Here is a 22,060-nt window from a genome sequence, read left to right as displayed (position 1 = left end):
TAAACCCCGAGAAGAACTGAAATAGTCCTCAATTTGTGTAGATGGGGAAAATGAGGCCCGGGGCGGGGAAGGGAACTGCTCAAGGCCATTAGTACAGGTTTTTAAAAAAAATTTTATTGGAATATAGTTGATTTACAATGTTGTGTTAGTTTCAAGTGTACAGCAAAGTGAATCATTGTACATATACATATGTCCACTCTTTTTTTTTAGATTCTTTTCCCATATAGGTCATTACAGAGTATTGAATAGAGTTCCCTGTGCTATACTGCAGGTTCCTATTATCTATTTTATATTTTATTTATTTATTCTTTTTTATTGGAGTATATTTGCTTTACAATATTGTGTTAGTTTCTACTGTATGACAAAGTGAATCAGCTATACATATACATACATCCCCTCTTTTTGGATTTCCCTCTCATTTAGGTCACCACAGAGCACTGAGTAGAGTTCCCTGTGCTCTACAGTAGGTTCTCTTAGTTATCTATTTTATACATAGTATGAATAGTGTATATATGTCAATCCCAATCTATCTCTTTTATATATATTAGTATGGGACAGTTTTTAATAGAGTCAGAATTAGCACTCAGGTCCCAGGTTTTTAGCTTTCTAAAACACATCCTTTTTATTCTCGTTTTGTTTCCAATCTTTTTTTTAATAGCCTTTGATCATTTTAAAAGGGAATTATTCGAAAAGACATTACATATTACCTCACCTCAGCAAATGAAAACTCTGAAGCAAATGGAAATTTTCCTAACGATTCAGCGTCCCCATCCCTGTCTGATCATGTGCTGTTTATAAAGTTCTTCTTTCTCCTTGTGACCACCAGTCACGGTACAAAGGTAACAACTGTAGTGATGAGGAGCCTGAGCTTTGCAGTCCTACAGACTGAGGTTCAAATCTGAAATCTGGTATTCCTAGGCTGTGCTATCTTGGTTAAGTCACTTAACCTCTCTGTGCCAAACTTTGTTTACCTGAGAAATGGGGCTAACAATATTCCATAGGGTTGCTGTAAGGAGATGGAGAAATAACACATGTACAGCCCTTAGCACAGGACTTCACGTGCAATGCAAAGTCAGCAAACTTTAGCTCTCGGGACGTACCTAAAAATATCAGCAGCCCTGTGCAGGCTTACAGGAAGCAGCCCACCTCAGGACGGTCATTATCCTTAAGGCTCGTCAGGTGTAGAGGCTTTTTCTTTTTCCTTTGAACCACTCAGCTTTGCTCTGGATAAATGAGGTCAGCGGGTTGTGACCTTCATAATCTCTGCAGGGGGAACCCCAATAGCAATGAAACAAGAGGGCTGCATTGGGATCTTGGCTCCACCTCCCAAGCACCTGAGGAAGTCAGAGCTTTTGTTTTCTTGCCTACGGAGTAACATCTGCTCAGTCTGCCTCAGAGGGTGCAGGGCTGAAAACAAAGTTGCATATATGAAGGTGCATGTTTATTTCAGCACTAGAATTTTAGAATGCTGGAAATGGGAAGGCTCCTCAGGAACCATCTAGTTCAACCTACTCATTTTACAAATGAGGAAACTGAGCCCAAGAGAATGAGCGTAACATAGTTAGCCAAGATCACAAGCCTCAGAGCCAGGGATGAATAATAGTAAAAGTGATCATAAATAATAGATAAAACCTGAGTGCCTTCCGTACACTAGGGGGTCCTATAAACCTAATCTCAAATCCTCACAATTTTCTTAGATAGGTACTATTATTGTTTCCATTTAGCAAGTGCAGAAATTGGGGCACAGAGAAATTCAATAGCTAACTTAAGACAACACTGCTAGGAAGTACAAGAGCCGGGATTTCAATCCAGGCCTTCCCATCCCAGAGCCTGTTGTCTTTGGTGGGGGCCACTCCCTGCCCACACGTTGCACAGTGCTCTGGAGACTAAAAGTACAGAAATGGCGAAGCCAGAGCCAGTGGAACTCCACTCTGCAAAGCTGTACTAATTATTCTTTGGGATTTCATCTGGGACTCCATTTTCGAGTGGCTGAGTTTCCTGAAAACTGATTTCATCCACTCAGGTTGAAGATGGGAGCTTTGTTTCTTAGCTGCTTGTGCCAGGATTTGGTCAAGCCTTTAAGCAGTCAGCTCCTAGACATACTGCTTGAATTACAAGTAACCCTTCCGAAGGCACGCAAGTACCAGGAACTCCATGGTTGTGATTAACTTCTTTGAGTATAATTCCCTAGTTCCAGTCCCCAGTCTTCCCCATAGGAGTTACAAAATCACAGGAGTCAGCTTCCTGCAATAATGCAGAGTATCAATAAGAAGCCTAGAATGGGAGCCAAGAGAGTTGGTGCTACTGCTACCGGGGACCTTGAACAAATCACTTTCCCTCTCTGGGCCTCAATTGCCTGACATCGTGACCTCCCATTCCCAACCCTGAGTGGGTGAAAGGCCCTTCATTGGGCTACGGTTGATTGGGAGGCTTCACTCCACTGCAGCAGTTAGCACTCCATGTTGTCAATGTCACTTCTTTTTCATTCTGTCTATTACCCCGTAGATTCCCTTAAGTCCTAGACCATATAATATTAATTTCTGCATCCCCCAGGCCTAGCATGGTGCCCAGAGTGTAACTGGTACTAGATAATAAGCTGTAAGCTCCCTTATGCTTCTCACAGTTTCCGATGGTATTTTACCCTGGATAATATAGAACGAGAAAAATGGATTTTCTCCATAGCAGAACTGAATTTGTTGTGGCTATTTCTGTATACAAAAATTACCCAGCACTTCATAGGGGAAACCATAAAATAAAGAGAAGCAGCCAGGTTAACAGGGGATCTTAGGTCTCAAGATGGAACCAGTCTGAGATTTAAGACAGAGCTGGGATCAACCGGTCATGAACAAAAACACTGACCCTTCCTCATGGCAATAATTTCTTACTTTATACCTTTTTATGCTAAAATAGGGGTGGAAGACAGGGTATAATATGATGATGCTTTCTGGAAGCTCCTGGTAAAGTTCATTGTTCTTATTTCTAGTGATTCCCGAGCTATGAAGAATTTCAAGGGAGCCGGTTTGTAGTGCAAATTATTAGGATTTGGCCAAATCCCCTGCTCCTTGGGGCTAATCATTCTACATGTTACTCTTTCATTCAGCCAGCCACACAGACATATTGAAAATCCTGCTTTTGGGTTCATCACTGGCTCGGGTACATGGAATCCAGAGATGAACAAAATTTACGCTCTTGGTGGTTTCACAGTCTGTGGGAGACAGTGATTTTGATATAGAAACAGGAAAAATTCGAATACTAGCATAGTAACTGTTTATAATGGAATAAAAACTGCAGCGGGAGATGAGACGAGGTAGTGACTATCCCTGCCTGTGGGAGTTGAAAAGGAGAAAGGACGATAAAGGATGAGCAGATCCAAAGCCTAAGAGAAGAGAGACCATTTGAATTAGCCCAGGTGTGTGGTGGAGAGGGATGGGTGGTGGGAGCATTTCTGGCAGAAGGGACCACCCATACCTGGAATGATGAGAAGGAAGCGTGGGTACAAGGAAGATGGGAGGAGAAGGTAGAACTCAGAGAAGAGGGAGAAGTGGGAAAAGAGGTCAGAAAGTCCCGGGGAAGGCATGAGAGCCTTGATGAGGTTGGTGGAAGTGATGGGAGAAAGCAAAGGGGAAAGAATAGTTTCTTTTAATCTAGAGATGATTGAGAAGTCCTGAGGTATCTGGGTTAGCTAGAGAGACAACACAGAAAAAACACTGAGTTTCATCAGTTAACTAGTTCAATGAACGCCAAGTGAATCCCAACAGCAAAGTGGCCACTGTGTAGGGCAAAAGAACGAGTGGTCCCCTGACCCAGGAAGAAAACAGAACAGGGATGACTCTATTTGCAGTTCATATCCAATACAGAAACTATAAAATTCCTGACCCTCTGACATAGAATGATCCAACCCTGATTGTTTCTTCCTATGATAGCAAACCATGGTCCTAGAGGAAATACCCAGAAAAACATCTGGATTGACTCTCTTGAAGCCAAATGTATTTGTTTTATATTGCTGTCTAACAAATCACCACCACTGAGTGGCTGTAAAAACACTTTTATTATCTCACAATTTCTATAGATCAGAAGTCTGGCAGGCACAGCTTAGCTGGTCTCACCCTATACTTCAGGTCTCAGCAGGCTATGATCCAGGTGACAGCCAGAGCTGTGGTCTCATCAGAGGCTCAACTGGGCAAAGGTATCCCCCCCAGCTCCCTCAGCTTGGCAGCAGAGTTTATCTCCTTGTTATTGCAGGATTAAGGTCCTCACTTTTTTGCTGCCTATTGGCTGGGGGAATCCTCAGATCCTGCAGTTTCTTGCCCCATGGCCTTCTCCATAGGTCCTTTCACAACATGGCAGCTGGTTTCTTCAAAGCTAGCAGGGGAGAGAGACTTTCTCTGACCTTAGGGAGGGCCTAGTCCCTCTTTTAAGGGCTTTTACCTGATTAATTCAGGATAATCTCCATTTTGATTAACTTGGAATCAGCTGATTAGGGACCTTAATTATATCTGCAAAATCCCTTCACCTTACCATCCTCTATTGGCTAGAAGTAAGTCACAAGTCTTGCCCACACTCAAGGGGCATGAACAGTAGGAGGCAGGGAGCATTGGGGGGCACTGCAGGGTCAAGTTCACCACACCAAGTTCTGCTCTTGGGTGTATTTGATAACTCCCAAATTAAACACATCATAGATTTGGACAAAACTGCCCTCATATGAAAATAATAACCTTCTTTTGCTTCTGCACTCAATTATTTCACTGGGTGTCCATTCCTCACACCATACCCTTGGCTTTACACTCCCATCCACCAATGACAATTCTAGAGATGTAGCCTAAGACTTTTGTCTAACAAGAAAAAGGATATAGTGTGCCTAGCATAGGGCCTAATACATTCTAAGTCCTGAATAAATATTCCTTGGATAGATGGATGAATGGCTGAATTAATAAATTAATGGATAAAGGGAGGGAGGTGTTCTGAATTCAGAGAAACCTAAATTCCAGTCTTGTTCTGCTCCTTATACATTGTGTGACCCTAGCACAATGACTAAACCTCTGAGCCTTCATTTCCATACCTAAACATTTCCATGCCTATAAATTGGAAATAGGAAGACCTCCCTCACAAGAAGCCATATAATAGAGTAGCTACGAGCATAAATTAGAGGCAAACTCCTCGATTGTATCCCCAGGTCCCACACTCACTCAAAGCTCCTGGAGTAACAGTAGAACCTGCCTCATAGGCTTGGTGCAAAAATGACATGACAAACTACTTATAAAGGTTTTAGAGCAGGGCCTGGCAGTCAGTATGCATAAAGTGTTACTGTTAGTACCATTACTGAAACCTACTAATGACTATTAGTACCACGACAGGCTGTTGTTGTAGTTATTCAATAAATGCTATTTACCTTTCCCAGTCCAGGTGGCGTTAACTCCTTTCCCCCTATACTAAGTGGGTAAAGACCTCTCTCTGTCTGTCCTCCTTATCTTCTTCAAACTGGACACAGCAAGTGATCAGGGGTTAGATGGCACACCCCAAATCAGTGGTTTTCAAATTTTTTCTTTTAAGCCATGGAACCTTTTCTTCAGAGGAAAGTCTATGGGGGAGGCCAATGAAATTAATCCATAAAAGTGGCTGCTCTGTTTGAAGCTGCTTGGTGTCTACCAGCTTGTCCCTGGTGTCTAGCTTAACTCTGTCTCTCTCTCTCTCTCTCTCTCTCTCTCTCTCTCTCTCTCTCTCTCTCTCTCTCTCTCTCACACACACACACACACACACACACACACACACACACACAGCCTCTCTGAGGATGAGGAAGCTCCAGGGTTCTGAACAGCATGATTTGATAGCTTCTAAATTAGTGGCTCTTAAACCTGGCAGATTATCAGAATCAAATACAGGCAGCTGGGACATGGGACCAGCACCAACACTGTCATTCAGTGGGTCTGGGTCACTGTAGTGACGTCTCCTGTGACCATCCATATCCAAAGTTAAGAGCTAAGCTGCCAGTACACCCGGGAAAGTGCTCTAGCTACCACTGTAAAACAAAGATACCAAGACGAATGGAGATGCTGCCAATTTCTGTAAAAAAAGAAAAAAAAAAGAAAAAAAAAAAAAGCTGCCAGTGCTTGATGTCATGGACCCTGGTGACTTCCTCTCATCCCCCAAACTGCTGCCCAGCAACCATCGCCACTCTTTTCCTTCCTGGAAGAGTTCTCATTTTGTTCAAGTGGCCATTCCTCCCCTATGTGGTTCAGAAAATAGAAGACCCTCTCTTCATCCCCAGAAGAAAATCCTGATTGTTTTAAACCATCACCATGGCCCATTCTACTTGCTGGGTATTGGATTTGGACTGAGAATGTGAAACAATTCTGCCAGTGAGGAGAAGCCTGCTGAGGAATTTCTGGGAAAGGTTCTTCTAATAAGAGAAATACTGAGGAAGAGAGAGTCCCTGCTCCTCTGCTGGACTCTACATGGATATGGCCTATAGAGGCAGCCATCTTGTAACTGTGGGGCGAGCTTACCCAAGGCAAAGCCACTCAACGTAGAATGGCAGACTGAAGGATGGAAAGCATCTGTGCCCTTGAGGACATCACTGAACTTGCAAATAAGCAGGGGGCTTCCCTTCCTTGAGACTTCTTATTATGTAAAATAACCATTGTTTTTATCCTTTAGGCCAGTGTTTCTCAAAGTATCAGCATCACCTTGTTAGACATGCACATTCTTGGGCCCCAACCCAAACCACTGACTCCAAAAGTCTTGGGGCTGGAGGCCAGCCCTCTGGGTTTTAACAAGCCTTCAGGTAATGCTGATGTCTGCTCAGGTCTGAGGATCATTGAGAACTAAGCCATTTTGAGGTGTTTTTTTTTTTTTTAATTTATAGCCAAGTATTTTAACTGATACTAAAATCTATATAAAGTTTCCAAACCTGAGATTATTCTTTTAGTTTTTATGTGCTCATTGATGGTAGCCCCTCTGCCAAGGGCTGAGACCTGAGTTTGTAGGGTTGGTCCAGGGACAGTGTGAGGGGCAGCCCTCACAGTCCTCCTCTCCCATCCCTTCTCCTCCTGACACAGGCTCATGACTCTCACCCAAATCGTTACTGTTTTGTTCTTTCTTCCTCTCTCCCTTCTTCATGGTAGGTACTCTCATCTTCAGTGCCTACTGCACATACACTTCTTCTAGACCCGTCCAGGCCTCCAGAAATACCTCAACATGAAAGCCTTAGCTACACACAAGTTGTGTTTTAAGCCTCACAACAACCTTGGGGACAAGTGTTATCACCATATTTTCCATATGGGGAAAAACACAAGGCTCTGAAAATGTAAGGGACTTTTCAAGGTCACCAAGCCAGCAGGGTGTGGAGCCTGGGTCTTGACTCCAATGACTATTCTTTCACAAATAGTGATACCACAACTGGTGATGGTCATTTGAATCACATTTTCATCATTTGTTTTGGAGAGACGTAGACCAGACCAAAGTAACTCAGAGGAGTCCAGGACCCTCCTGCAAGCCAATTGCCTAGGGTGTTATTCAGAAACACCCCCAGTGTTAGTCCTGCTTTTAGACAAATTTACTGCTATTACTGACTCCTCTTGGGGAGGTCTAGAACTATCAATAAATAAAGGCGGTGGAAAGATAAACCGGGAGGCTAAGAGCACAAACCACTTGGAGGTTCTGGAAATTCAATTTGATATGTTTAAAGACTATGAGATGTAGGGGGAGAGATAAATTAGGAGTTTGGGATTAGCGGATACAAACTACTGTATATAACATAGATAAACAACAAGGGCCTACTGTACAGCACAGGGAACTATATTCAATATCCTGTAATAAACCATAATGGAAAAGAATATGAAAAACAATATAGACATATATATGTAAAACTGAATCACTTTGCTGTACCCCAGAGACTAACACAATATTGTAAATCAACTATACTTCAATAGAAAAAAAAATGTTTAAAGGACTATGAGATGTAGATACCACTGAGGCCACAAAGAAGTGTTATGCACAATATCCACTTCAACTATGATTGGGACCTACAGAAGGTAGCCATGCATTGAATAACTTACTCAGCATCTTGGGGAGAAATTCTAAATACAGCCCCAACTTTCTTTGAAAAAAATAAAAGACATTTGAGACTCAGCTAAAAGAAGATGTCCTGTGACAGCTACATTCCCTCTCTTTCTCCATGCCCCCAGGCACCATTTTCCATTTAACAGAGAGGAAGTGATGGTGAAAAACTTGGAGTCAAAAGACTTAGGGTGGGGACTTCCCTGGTGGCGCAGTGGTTAAGAATCCGCCTGCCAATGCAGGGAACATGGGTTCAATCCCTGGTCCGGGAAGATCCCACATGCCACAGAGCAACTAAGCCCGTGCACCACAACCACTGAGCCTGTGCTCTAGAGCCCACGTGCCCCAACTACTGAGCCCATGTGCCACAACTACTGAAGTCCGCACGCCCTAGAGCCCATGCTCCGCAACAAGAAAAGCCACCGCAATGAGAAGCCTGTGCACAGCAATGAAGATCCAAGGCAGCCAGAAATAAATAAATAAATAAACAACAAAAAAAGAAAACTGTTATTCAATTAAAAAAAAGTCTTAAGGTGAATTTCGAGCTATGCCACTTACCAGTCCTTAGTGGGACATAGTGCAACTCAACCTCTGAGCCTCAGATTTCTTAGCTGTAGAATGGGGATTACAATCCCACTACCATCATCATGGATCTTTTTTTTTTTTTTTTTGCGGTATGCGGGCCTCTCACTGCTGTGGCCTCTCCCGCTGCGGAGCACAGGCTCCGGACGCGCAGGCCCAGCGGCCACGGCTCATGGGCCCAGCCGCTCCACAGCACACAGGATCCTCCCGGACCGGGGCACGAACCCGTGTCCCCTGCATCGGCAGGCGGACTCTCAACCACTGTGCCACCAGGGAAGCCCCATCATGGATCTTTTATGGGGGAGGGAAGTACTAAATGAGATAATACACATACAAATGCCTAATCAGTGGTAATATAGTGGGTTGGCATTAAATATTAATAAAAATAAGTTTCCATATATTGGGTGTTTACTCCTTGCCAAGCATGTTGCTGAGGCTTTAGGTGTATGATTTCTTTGGATCCTCACAACAATCCTATTATAACCATTCTATCATCTTCTCCATGTTACACATGAAGAAGCAGAGTAAGGTTAAATAGTAGCTTCCCCAAGTTTCAATAACTAGCACCTGGCTGACCTAGGATTCAATACCAAGACTGCCTGACTGCTAAGACAAATATGTGAGTACTATTATTATGCCCATTTTACAGATGAGAAAAACCAAAAGCTTAAAGAGGGTATGTAACCTGCCAAACTAGTAGATGTCAAAGCTGGGATATAAACCCAGCTGTGATTCTAATGCTCAGGCTCTTAATCACTCATGGTCCCACTGCCTCCAGCAGATCCTTGGTGAAGGAATTAGCACAGCACGAAGTGAAGGGCAGGGCCACAGAGTCCCTTTGTGAACACCTGGGTTTCAAGCACCAATAGATATCTGTTCTCCTTGCTCCTGTTTAGGCACACTTGGCACCTTTCTCAGCAACACCTGAGGTTTCTTTGTATCACAGTCTTGTTGAGATGTTTTGTTTGAAGACAAAAGAAACAAAAAGAGTGTGGTGGTGTTTATTTAAAGTACAAGATGCAAGTGGCCAAGGAAGCAGCAATCACATTAGTTCTTGGAGTCTCTGATTCAGCCTAGCTAAAGAAAAAATCAGATTACTGAGTTTTTCAGACTGAAACATTCCTTTCAAGTACATAGATGCAATATATCTGCTGCCACGAAAGTTCCAGACTGTGGATGTTAGGAGTATCCTGCTTTCTTTAATATGTGTTATACTCGGGAACCACCTCTTACACTAACCCAGTAAGCATTTGTTCCCATGTCATGCATCTTGTAAGCCTTCCTGGCATTGAGATGTTTGAAGACATTTAATGAACATAAAACAATATTTGGGACTTCCCTGGTGGCGCAGTGGTTGGGAGTCCGCCTGCTGATGCAGGGGACGCGGGTTCGTGCCCCGGTCCGGGAGGATCCCACATGCGGCGGAGCGGCTGGGCTCGTGGGCCGTGGCCGCTGGGCCTGTGCGTCCGGAGCCTGTGCTCCACGACGGGAGAGGCCACGACGGTGAGAGGCCCGCGTACCGCAAAAAACAAACAAACAAACAAAAAACCAAACAATATTTGTCAGTACTAATTCATTAGCTGGTGTACAGAGCTAGAAAATTCTCCTCCCTTCTGCTGCACTCTCAAATACTATTACCCTGGGTACAGGACCACAGATAGAGCCCTTTCTTCTTGCTCATCTACCAAGCTCTCAATAGTCATTCGTTTACAAGTCTCTCCCAGTTATTATCTTGTCTCCTCTTTTGCATGTTTTCCCCTCTGGCCTCCTAGGGAGGCCTTTTCTCTTTAACTAGTGGGTAAGATGGCCTTCCCCGTGGCCCCTGCCACAGCACAGTGCCATCCCATGGGCTGGCTGATTCACACCTACGTCCAGCTGTGGTACCCGGGAAACTGAAACTGAAAACCTTTCCATTAGAGTACTGCCGTGCTGACTTTCCATTACAGTACTGCCACTGACCATCAGTGGCAGAACTTGTTCAATTCTGGATCGGGTCACCCATGGTCCTGCAGCAAAACAGACCCATGGGGAACACTGGCACGTTACCAGAATAGAGCAAGAAACACAGAGATCCAAATCCGAGGAGAAGCAGAGACAACCAGAGGGAAAATGAAGACAGGAACACCTCAAGGGGGGGGGGGGCATACAGACAAACCAAAGGGAAGCACATAGTGGTCAGGGTCAGGGTCAGGATGCGCGGGGACCAGGTTCCCAGGGGAGTGCTTAAAAATGCATGTTCCAGAACCAGACAGCACTGAATTCAAAGTCCTATTTTTCTAGTTACTCTGAGACTTTGGGCAAGTCACTTCCCTTAGTTTCTATATTCAAAAAGTAGAGATTAGTCCTGCTTCCCAGAGTTAATGCTGGGGAATAAAGGCAATGAAAGGGATACAAAAGTCCTGGCACACAGTATGTGCTCAAAAGTTGTTTGTTGAAACAAAAAAACAAACAACCCAATCCAAAAAATGAGCAGAAGACCTAAATACACATTTCTCTAAAGAAGATATACAGGCGACCAAAAAGCACATGAAAAGATGCTCAACATCGTAAATTATTAGAGAAACTCAAATCAAAGCTACAATGAGGTAGCATCTCACACCAGTCAGAATGGCCAACATCAAAACGTCTACAAACAATAAATGCTGGAGAGGATGTGGAGAAAAGGGAACCCTCCTACACTATTGGTGGGAATTTAAGTGGTACAATCACTATGGAGGTTCCTTAAAAAGCTAAAAATAGAACTACCATATGATCCAGCAATCCCACTCCTGGGCATATATCTGGAGAAAACTATAATTCAAAAAGATGCATGCACCCCTATGTTCATAGCAGCACTAATTACAATAGCCAAGACATGGAAACAACATCTATTTGCCTATTGATAGATGAATGGATAAAGTAGATGTGGTATGGGAATTCCCTGGCAGTCCAGTGGTTAGGACTCCTTGCTTTCATTGCCAGGGCCCAAGTTCGATTCCTGGTCAGGGAACTAAGATCCCACAAGCCACATCACACAGCCAAAAAAGATGGACACACACACACACACACACACACACACAATGGAATACTACTCAGCCATAAAAAAGAATGAAATACTGCCATTTGCAACAATATAGATGGACCTAGAGATTATCATACTAAGCAAAGTAAGTCAGAAAGAGGAAGACAAATATCATATGATATTACTTATATGTGGAATCTGAAATACGACACAAATGAACTTATCTACGAAACAGAAAGACTCACGGACATAGAGAAGAGACTTGTGGTTGCAAAGGGGGAGGGGGTGGGGGGAGGGGTGGAGTGGGAGGTTGGTTAGGAAACTCAAGCTATTATACATAGAATGGATAAACAAAAAGGCCCTACTGTATATAGCACAGGGAACTATATTCAATATCCTATGATAAACCAAAATGGAAAAGTATATTTAAAAAAAGAATGTATATATATATATTTGTATAACTGAATCACTTTGCTGTATAGCTGAAATTAACACAACATTGTAAATCAACTATACTTCAATAAAAAAAATTGGTTGTTTACATTTCTTTCCTTTCTGCAAGAGGCAGAATTAGGGCAGGGCAAAAGAGAAAGAACAAACACAGGCTCATGAGGGCCAGAGGATGTCAACCACCAGGCATGGCTTTGCAGGAAGTTGCCCTCTCTGGGCTCAGCTCACTCACCGACCTGGCAAACCCAGGACTTCCGCTTCACAGTAGTACTTTTCAGAGTCAATTCACATCGATATAAAAATTTTTAACACAGCAACTAATATTTACAAATTCTTATTTCTACTGCCCTTGAGGGTACTGGAAACAACTCTCTCTGAAGCAATGAAAGCTTCACCATTGAGGTTTTTTCTATTGAAATTTATGTAATGAATATTTTAACTATTTTCCTCAAGAGAACCTTTATTAATTCACATGTGATGGAGACCAAGATGGGGGAGGAGTAGGAAAGTAGAGATAGCAGAGAGGGTTAAAAACAATCGTGGATTTGAGCATTGATTTAACTTGAGGAGATCACCAAAATAAACCAAATGAAATACAAAAACAAGAAGTGAAGATTTTTGGGATGGTCCTTGCATTTGCTGGAGGGTAAAGCATACTTAGACCCTTTTCAACATCTCTTTCAAATTTCCACATACTTTCATGTAATACCCAAATGATATGTAAAGTTTTATAATAACTGTCTCATTAAATCTAAATTAAGTGCTTAAGATACTTAAAATGTGATCAATTTTGTGCTGTATCATGTTTCTTTCATAGCTTAAAAATCATGCAAAATGTGTTTATGGTGCATTTCTGCCCCAGTAAATCTGACAAAAAAAAAGTTTCTTATTTATGATATCCCACACCTGAGCCTGACGACTACATCTGTGGCAAGGGAAGACTCAAGAGGCAAACTCATGACTCAGAAGACAGATGAGTCATCCAACATATTTAAAAGGGAATTTGAATTAGACCAACCCACCCATTAACGTGGTTAGGATTAGTTGACAGGACATAATTCAATCTACAAATGAAACTTTCTTTTCTTTTTTTCTCTTTATTCACATTAAGGTGTCTGCCACTAATGTATTCAAATTGAGACATAAGAAATTTGGGTACTTGTATGTGCCTATGAGGTCATATAAAACTCATTGTATTTGTGTCTCAGGAAATCATTTCTCTTTCGGCATTAATAAAATTAAAAAACGAATGGCTTTATGGTAAGTCATTGAATCAGGCTATAGTTCCAAAAACTTACTTTTTAATTACAATATTAAAGGCACCTTTAATTGATGTGCCTGCTTAAAATGAACAATGCTATTGACAGAGCTCTAGAAACAATTAAGATAATCTGTCAAGAGGAATAGAAGTGGCATATTCTTATTAGCCCCAACCGCCTGCTGGAACCCAGGATTCTGTTCTCTTGTTTTCACTTCCCTATTCTTCTCAAAGGTCATCCATTGAAAAGTAGTCCATTCCCTTGTTTGTTACTGACTCCAGGTAGAGCTGGGTAAAGGAAGAGATCTAAAGTATAGGTCAAACTCAGGGGGGTGAGGATTTGCTGCTTGCTCCTTCCCTCTAGCACCATAGTATAGTCTAGTAGACGTAAAAGGAGATCTGGCTCTTTAGGGAGAAAGATTGTCAAAATTAAGCTAGGGATATTTTCTTAAGGATGAAGTGCCATAGATTTTCAACTCAAGCCATTGAAGGCCACCCAATTCCAGTGGAAAAGTGGCACCATTTGAGATGAGTAGTGTCTTGCTGCAAGCAGCACAACATTCATGGTTCTTTTATTCTGCTCAATGTTCTTAGAGGAAGGGTATCTTGGGCAGAACATGCATTCCATCCTCTTTATTAAGCACTCATTATCTGCCAGGAACTGAGCTAAGGGCTATGCTTATATTACCTCATGTAACCTTTAAAACGATCCTGTGTGAAGGTGTGCCTGAGCCTGCCAGCTGCTTATCAAATATCCATTCTTTCTTGCTTCATAAAGAGAATTATGATTTTATTTGGCATAGCAATGCCAATAATGAAACACATTTCCTGGCCTCCCCGGCAGCTATGTGTGGTCATGCTAAGTTCTGGTCGATTACATAAAACTGGAAGTATTATGATTATGTCAGACTTCAAGACAGACTTTTTATTTGTTTTAAAAAAATTTATTGGAGGATGTTGATTTACCATGTTGTCTTAGTTTCAGATATACAGCAAAGCCTATCAGCTATACATATACATATGTCCACTCTTTTAGATTCTTTTCCCATATATGTCATTACAGAGTATTGAGTAGAGTTCCCTGTGCTATCCAGTAGGTCCATATTAGTGATCTATTTTATATATAGTAGTGTGTATATGTCAATCCCAGTCTTCCAATTTATCCCCCTCCTACCCCCTGGTAACCATAAGTTTTTTTTTTTTTAAAGGGACGACATTTATTCCTTTTCCAAATGTTACAGTAAAACCAGGTGGAAAAGAATGGTTTTAGCAGTTAGAAAAAAAAAATTACAAATCTGGGGTTTGGCCGTTAAAAGTTATTTACAACAATGGGAGGGGGAGAAAAAAAGACAACAAGAAGTTGTTTCACATTACATACCTCCCCCACACCCCAAAGCTTAATACTTGCTTACCAAGTCAAAAAAGAGACACAGTTGATTCACAAGCTGGAGGTTCGAACTTGAGTAAGACATTTAGAAAAACCTAGACAGGGGCAGTGTCCTCCCCAGCCCAGGGGCCACTAGGCCCAGCACAGGAGACTACAAACAACAGGGGAAGGTGGACACTCAGGGCGTGGGAGTAGGCACCCCCACCTCTGGCTCAGGGATTTGGGGAGTAAACAAAGCCTACTTGGAAAAGAATTGGGGAAGAAAACCAGCAACTGCCTTCTGCACAGGTGGGGACAGGGAAGGAGGCAGGGACAGGGGCAGGAGCATTTCACATCCCTAACCTAACTTGGGAAACTGCAAGGGACCATCTTCGACTGGCCTTAAGAGGAAGACCAGATGGATGATGGGAGAATCCACAGGAGGGAGAGGAGGAGAGGGAACGTGGCTAGGGGGCAACAGCCCCTTCCTTTCTGGGCACAGGAAGGCAGCCAGGGCACCAGGTCCAGGCAGTGACCTCACAAGGACAGCACAGTTTTTGCAGCTTAGAGATCACCCACCTGCCTCCACCCAGCTACTCATTCTGCTCGCTTGCTGGCATAGGGCCACTCTCCGGCCTCGAGGAAGTGGATGGCTCTGTGGCCTGGGGCCCTGCCTCTTCTGTGTCTCCTCCCTTGGAGGCAGCGCTAGCCTCTGCCCCTTTGGCCTGGGGCTCCTAGCTCTCAGGGGTGGCGGCATCCTTCCCTTCCAGGGCAGTGCCTTCCTCGCTGCAGGCACCGATCTCCCGCTGCTCCTGCTCTTCCTCTGTGGGTGAGGAGGCAGACGAATCACCCCCTCCCTCCTTCCGATTTCTCTTGAAGAACAGGCCACTCAATTGGAAAGGCTTCTTGAAAGAGAATTTCTTCTTCTTCTTGGGGGTCTCCTTGGGGGGGCCTCCCCCTTGGCCTCAGCGCCCTGGCTAGGGGGTGCCGGCTCGATGGCATCGCCAGTGGCCCCGGCTGCCTCCTCTGTTCCGTTCACGGGGGTCGACTCCCCTTCACCTTTGGGGGTAAGCCTCCATTGCTTTTCATGTGGTCGTTCTCCTGTTCGTTGACCTTAGCAAGGGAAGCGCCTGCTGCCTCCTCGGCGGTCACGTCGCCCCAGGGAGCCTTGGAGCTCTGGCTGCCCATGGTGGGGGTTCTGCTGGCGGCCGCCCGGAGCCGCCCCGGGCTCGCGCCGCAGGGGATAGCTCGGTCGGGTGGGCCTGGCCGGCGGAGGGGTGGGGCTCGCGCCTGAGGGGGAGGGGTGTCGGGGGAAACCTAGCTGCACCCCCGCTCCGCGCTAGACCTGCTAGCTGAACCCGCCGACGCTCCGCTCTGCACCAGAATCCATAAGTTTGTTTTCTACATCTGTAACTCTATATCTGTTTTGTAGCTAAGTTCATTTGTACCCCTTCTTTAGATTCCACATATAAGTGATATCATATGATATTTGTCTTTCTCTGTCAAGACAGACTTTTTAAAGGGAGCTGTCTCAACACAGAAATGGACCCTTTGTGCCTTCTAACCATTCTTTCTTCCTGCTGCATGGAATATAGTCCAAATGGCTGGAGCTTCAGCAGCCATATTAGACTATGAGGTCACTTGAAGATGGAAGCCCAAGTGCTAATGTGGTAGTGCAGAAAGACATAAAGGAACTGGGTCCCTATTGATCTTGAAACTGTTGTGTTAGTCCTGGACTTCCTGCTTCTAGACTTCTTTCACACGAGAGATAAACTTCATTCTTTTTAAACTACTGTTATTTTGGTTTTCTTTTTTATGAAGTCAAGCCTAATCAATCCTCCTAATGCAGAAGGACACTATTATCACCCTGTTTTACAGATGGGGAAATTGAAGTTTATAGAGGTTTATTAACTCATCTAAGGCCCTAGAGCTACTAATTGGTGAAGCACAGCTTTGAACCCAAATATGATTTGTATGCATACGGTACGTGGGATGCAGGCACACACAAGCATATGCATCCACATACTGCCTCTAGGGAATATTAGTTACATTTATATTTTGTACTTTTTTGGTATACCCTCCTCTGTAAAAGAAATCATATAGTTTACCTTTACTGAGTACCTAAAATGTATCAGGCACATTGTCAGGCACTTTTCATCCATTAAGTCATTTAACCCTTACAACAACTACAAGAAAGTACTATTATAATTTTCCATTTTTCGAGATGAGGAAAATAAGAATCAGAGAGGCTAAGTAGCTTACCCAAGACCTCACAGCTAGGAAACAGCAGAGTCAGTACTCAAATTCAAGTCTGTCCAATATACTGTACTCTCATAGGAACTGTATTGCTCAAGGTGTCTGCCTACCACCCACATAAGAGTAGGGAATGTCAGGAATTCCCTGGTGGTCCAGTGGTTAGGACTCCACGCTTTCACCACTGGAGGCCTGGGTCCCATCCCTGGTCGAGGAACTAAGATCCCAGAAGCCACGCTGCATGGTGAAAAAAAAAAAGAAAATTGAAAGAGTAAGAAATGTCCATTTCTCATGGTCCTGGGGTCTGGTAGCCAAGAAAAGTTGGCAGTACCACCAGTGAGGGTAATACATATAGGTGTTCCAACAGAGAAACTATTTCAGATGATGTCATCCTTGTGTTGATTACCTACTAAAGGCTTCTCATTGCCTTCAGAATAAAAGCCAGACTCTTCACCAGGGACTACAAAGTCCTGGATCATCTTGTGTTATTCTATCCCTTTCTCAGTATGTCACAGCCACCCTGTCTTGCTATTTTTCATTTTAGTCCAAGCCCATTCTGGCCTCAAGACCTTGAAGTTTCTTTTCGGTAAGCCTGTAGTTTTCTTTCTCCACTATTTCCATATGGCTTTTTCCTTTTCACCATTCAGGTTGCTGCTAAATGCCACTTTCTCACTGATGTATTTCCCTGAAAATCTAGTCTAAAGTAGCTACTGGCAATTCTGTCACTCGTTTTCATTATCTGATATTATCCGATTTATTCGTGAACTTGCATGTTGGTTATCTCAATTCACTCAAATGTAAGCTCCATCAAACAATTACTAGAAGGGCTGATTCTTCTCTATCTAATCTTTTATGCAACAATAATTCACTCAGCAAACATTTACTGAGTGTCTCTTCTGTGCTGGTTCACCTGATTCCTTTGCATTTTATGACTGTTTAACTTGGGAGAGACAGAAAAGATGATCATTATAGATACCTGTTTAGAAGCAGAAGTCCTGTTCTCTGATAACTGTGTTGCTGGTAGAAACCCTGTTCAAGGAACTCTTTAATATTAAAAGAGCACAAATAAAGGCAACACTCCTGATTCTGCAAGGTTTGAAAGTTCTATTCATTCCCCTACCCTTTCTCTCTCATAATAAAAGACACACATTGACCAGATAATCGCCAAAGAAGGAGGATTCCTTGGGGTTCTGGGGAAAGGAGTTAGTGTAAATGTAAAGAACCTAAGTAAGGAATAAATTCATGACCCATGCTCTAGAGTCTAAGCAAACGAGTCACATCGTATTCATGGTTTCAAAGAAGATGCTTTTAAGAAATGTGCTTCCACTTGGAATCAAGCTATTCTTTCTTACAGGTACAGTTCTTATATTATATGCCCTCATGATCAGGGTGTTCATACCCTAGCCAATGAAAAAGTCATCATTGCTATTGTTCTTAGATGTTATCATCTATAAAAATAGGATAGAGCTTTGAGGGAACAAAGGATGAGATCATTCTCATCCAGTTATTAGCCTGTTTTTATTTTATTCTATTTTATTTATTTCTTTTTCTTTTCTTTCTTTCTTTTTTTTTTTTTTTTTTTTTTTTTTTTTTGCCGAGCTGTGCACAGCATGCAGGATCTTAGTTCCTGGACCAGGTATCGAACCTGTGCCTCCTGCAGTGGAAGAGCAGAGTCCTAACCACTGGACAGCCAGGGAAGTCCCTAGCCTGCTTTTTTTAATTAAACATTTTACTTTGATATAATCACACATTCACGTGTATTTATATGAATTAGTACAGAGAGGTCATTTGTACCCTTTACCCAGCTTCCACCAATAGTAATATCTTCTGAGAACTGTAACAATAATATTGTATCATCATCCAATGGGATTGGTAAAAATCAAGCATATTTTTTTTCTCCCAGTGTTTTAGAATTAAACTACTGTCCACAAAGGTCAAGATGGAAGAGTCTTGCTTTTAAGATAAGACGTGCTTTAGCCCATAATGCCAATGCTGTTTGAATTCCTAACTAACAGAATCTACACTGGAGGTGTGAGGTTAAAAACAAGCATGTCAGGGCTTCCCTGCTGGCGCAGTGGCTGAGAGTCCGCCTGCCGATGCAGGGGACACAGGTTCGTGCCCCGGTCCGGGAAGATCCCACGTGCCACAGAGCGGCTGGGCCTGTGAGCCATGGCCGCTGAGCCTGCACGTCCGGAGCCTGTGCTCTGCAACAGGAGAGGCCACAACAGTGAGAGGCCCGCGTACCGCAAAAAAAAAAAAACAAAAACAAAACAAAAAGCAAAAAACAAGCATGTCAGCAGTAAATAAAGCACTAGCTATTTTATCAGAGCACCACACTGGGGCCAGGACTTATAAATAGTTTCTGTAGAGGAAAAAACTTTATCTAATTATCATTTCATTATAACTTTGTTCAATTATATATTTTTTAAGTTAAACTTCCTAAATTTTAAACACACACACACACAGCAGAGTCACAAAGCAACAGTTTTATTGGACGTATTTTATTGATTATGAGCTCCATGAGGAAAGATACTGTCTGTCATATTCACAGTTATAGCCCCAGCATGGTGCCTGGCCCATAATATGTGATCATTATATAAATGTTAAAGGACTTTTTGGTTGAATAAATACCCCATCAGCAAGTCACAATTTTAAATATATTAAGAGACTAATAATTGCTAGAGAGAAGATATAATGAGGTCTCATTTTCACATTTAATTGCAATAGTTTCCTTAAAAATACTTAGCACAAATTCCTGTTACAATAAGGAGACTTAGGCAATCTGCCTTAATGTAATTTAGAGCATGATGGCTCTAATTTAAAGGAAAGAAGTGCTGTTAATCAGTCTGTACTAGACTTTTAATACAACTTGAGAGAAACGCTTTACATTTTACTCAGTCCATCAGGTGGGTAAAATGCTGATATGTCAACTTAGGTACACAAAAGTATCTTGAACATTCTTAAGATTTTAGCTGCCGATTCAGCCTCTCCAACTAGTAAAACAAATATCTACACAGAGACACAAGACACTGTCCTGCCTCACAAATGAACTTTATTCTCTTGTATGAATGGCCCAAAGTTTTAAGGCACCTCCTATGATGCCTATTTATAAGTAAAACCTATATATAAATAAAACCTGAGAATGTTGAAAATAAAAAAAAATTATCATAGCTATTTAAAAGATTGTTGATTACTTTTTTCTTTTACAAAGATTTCATCTTGGGACTTCCCTGATGGCTCAGTGGTTAGGAATCCGCCTGCCAATGCAGGGGACACGGGTTCGAGCCCTGGTCCAGGAAGATCCCACATGCCGTGGAGCAACTAAGCCTGTGTGCCACAACTACTGAGCCTGCACTCTAGAGCCCGTGAGCTGCAACTACTGAGCCTGCATGCCACAGCTACTGAAGCCTGCAAGCCTACAGCCCATGCTCCGCAACAAGAGAAGCCTCTACAATGAAAAGCCTGCACGCCACAATGAAGAGTAGCCCCCGCTCACCACAACTAGAGAAAGCCCATGTGCAGCAACGAAGACCCAATGCAGCCAAAAATAAAATATAAATAAAATAAATAAATTTTAAAAAAGAGCTCTGCATTAAAAGAAAGATACAGTTCAATTGTGACCTCACTCTTTTAACGAGCGTATATCCATTTTTTTATTCTCCACTATTTCCAGGTATACTGTTTCTTAAGTCAGAGGGGTGGAATTCACTGGAGGACTCAGAAATCTTTTAGTTTTTTATGAGCAGAGGCTATAGCAATGAGCTGTCTTAGAATTTGTAAAGTGTTTCAGGAAATCAGCCATCCCATATTATTTTTTTCTCATAGTTCAGGAATAAAACCTCTGGACAGACCAAAAGAAAAAATTCCAGAAAAAAAAGTAATGATTCAATTCTTCTATTGTTGCCCTGACATAAGTCACTGAGACACTGGTTATACTGCCAGATTTATCCTGATACATTTCCAAGAGTCCTTTTGGAACCTACTAAATAGGTTCCACCCCCATCCTCAAGTAACTTAGGCTCCTGAAACCAAGACCCACTAAGAGACAGCTCCAGTGAAACATCCGTCAATATTAAGGTCATCTTGTTATTAAAATAAACCAGATTTGACTCCAATAATTTTTCACCTATCACATTTGCAAGTATTCAAAAGAAGACTAATACCCAATTTGGTGAGGCATGGTGAAACAAGCACTTATGTATATACTGCTAATGAGACTATTCATTGGCATTATCTTTCTGGGGGGAAATTTTGTAAGATATATTCAAGCCTTAAAAATCGCCAAATTCTTTTACCCAGTTATTTCCTTTCTAGCAATTTATCCTAAGAAAATTACCATGAATTTCCACAAAGACTTACATATAATGACATGCATCACAGCATTGTTTATATTAGCAGAATAACAGAAACAGTTGAAATATATACAATAGGGAACTGTCAAATCATGGTATACCCGTATAATAATATTCTATGTACCTATGTAGTGAGGATAGGATAGGTTATTCTACCACAACAAATTAACCTAGAAATCCCAGTGGCTTACCAAAATAAAGACCAATTTCTCACTTGTGCTGCCTGTCCAACAGGAAGTGGCAGGAGTCTCCACACAGCCATTGTGAGACAAAGGCTGATAGAAAATCCACCATACAATGTCACCCATCACTTAGCAGAAAAAGAAATAAACTGGTGGATGGCACATACCAGCTCTTCCACACTTTGGCCCAGAAGTTTATTCCTCATTTTTGTCCTTTATGTTTATGCCCATTGGCCAGAATTAGTCACATAGTCCTATCTAACTACAGAGGGGATGAGAAATGCAGAGGACCAAATGGAATGCTTGGTAAGCACCAATAACTCTATGGGAGCAGTTCAAAAAAAACATTTTGTAGAGATATAAAAGAATGAAATGCTCATGATATGTAAGTAAAAAAGCAAGCATAAATACTCTGTCTTGAATATAATTGCAGATTTGTAAAAAATATTGTATTCCTTTTAACTTAGTGCATTTTGAAAAGGTTCTTCAGTTAAATTGGTGACTTCTATAATAAAATTATTTTTGAAAAGTATCATTTGGCTTTGGATAGTTAATTTAAAC

The 22,060-nt window shown here is 42.3% G+C and overlaps 1 pseudogene across 1 annotated transcript; it reads right to left on the bottom strand.

The window, feature by feature from the left end:
• Positions 1–14,792: 14,792 nt before the first annotated feature.
• On the bottom strand, positions 14,793–15,906 carry LOC309796706 (MARCKS-related protein-like; annotated as a pseudogene). Its single transcript has one exon. The product of its transcript is annotated as an MARCKS-related protein-like (transcript).
• Between the last annotated feature and the right edge of the window lie 6,154 nt (positions 15,907–22,060).

The sequence above is a fragment of the Mesoplodon mirus genome (assembly GCF_964341445.2).
Source record: "Mesoplodon mirus genome assembly, chromosome: X".
Lineage (NCBI taxonomy): Eukaryota > Metazoa > Chordata > Mammalia > Artiodactyla > Ziphiidae > Mesoplodon > Mesoplodon mirus.
This window is presented reverse-complemented; position numbering and strand designations above follow the sequence as displayed.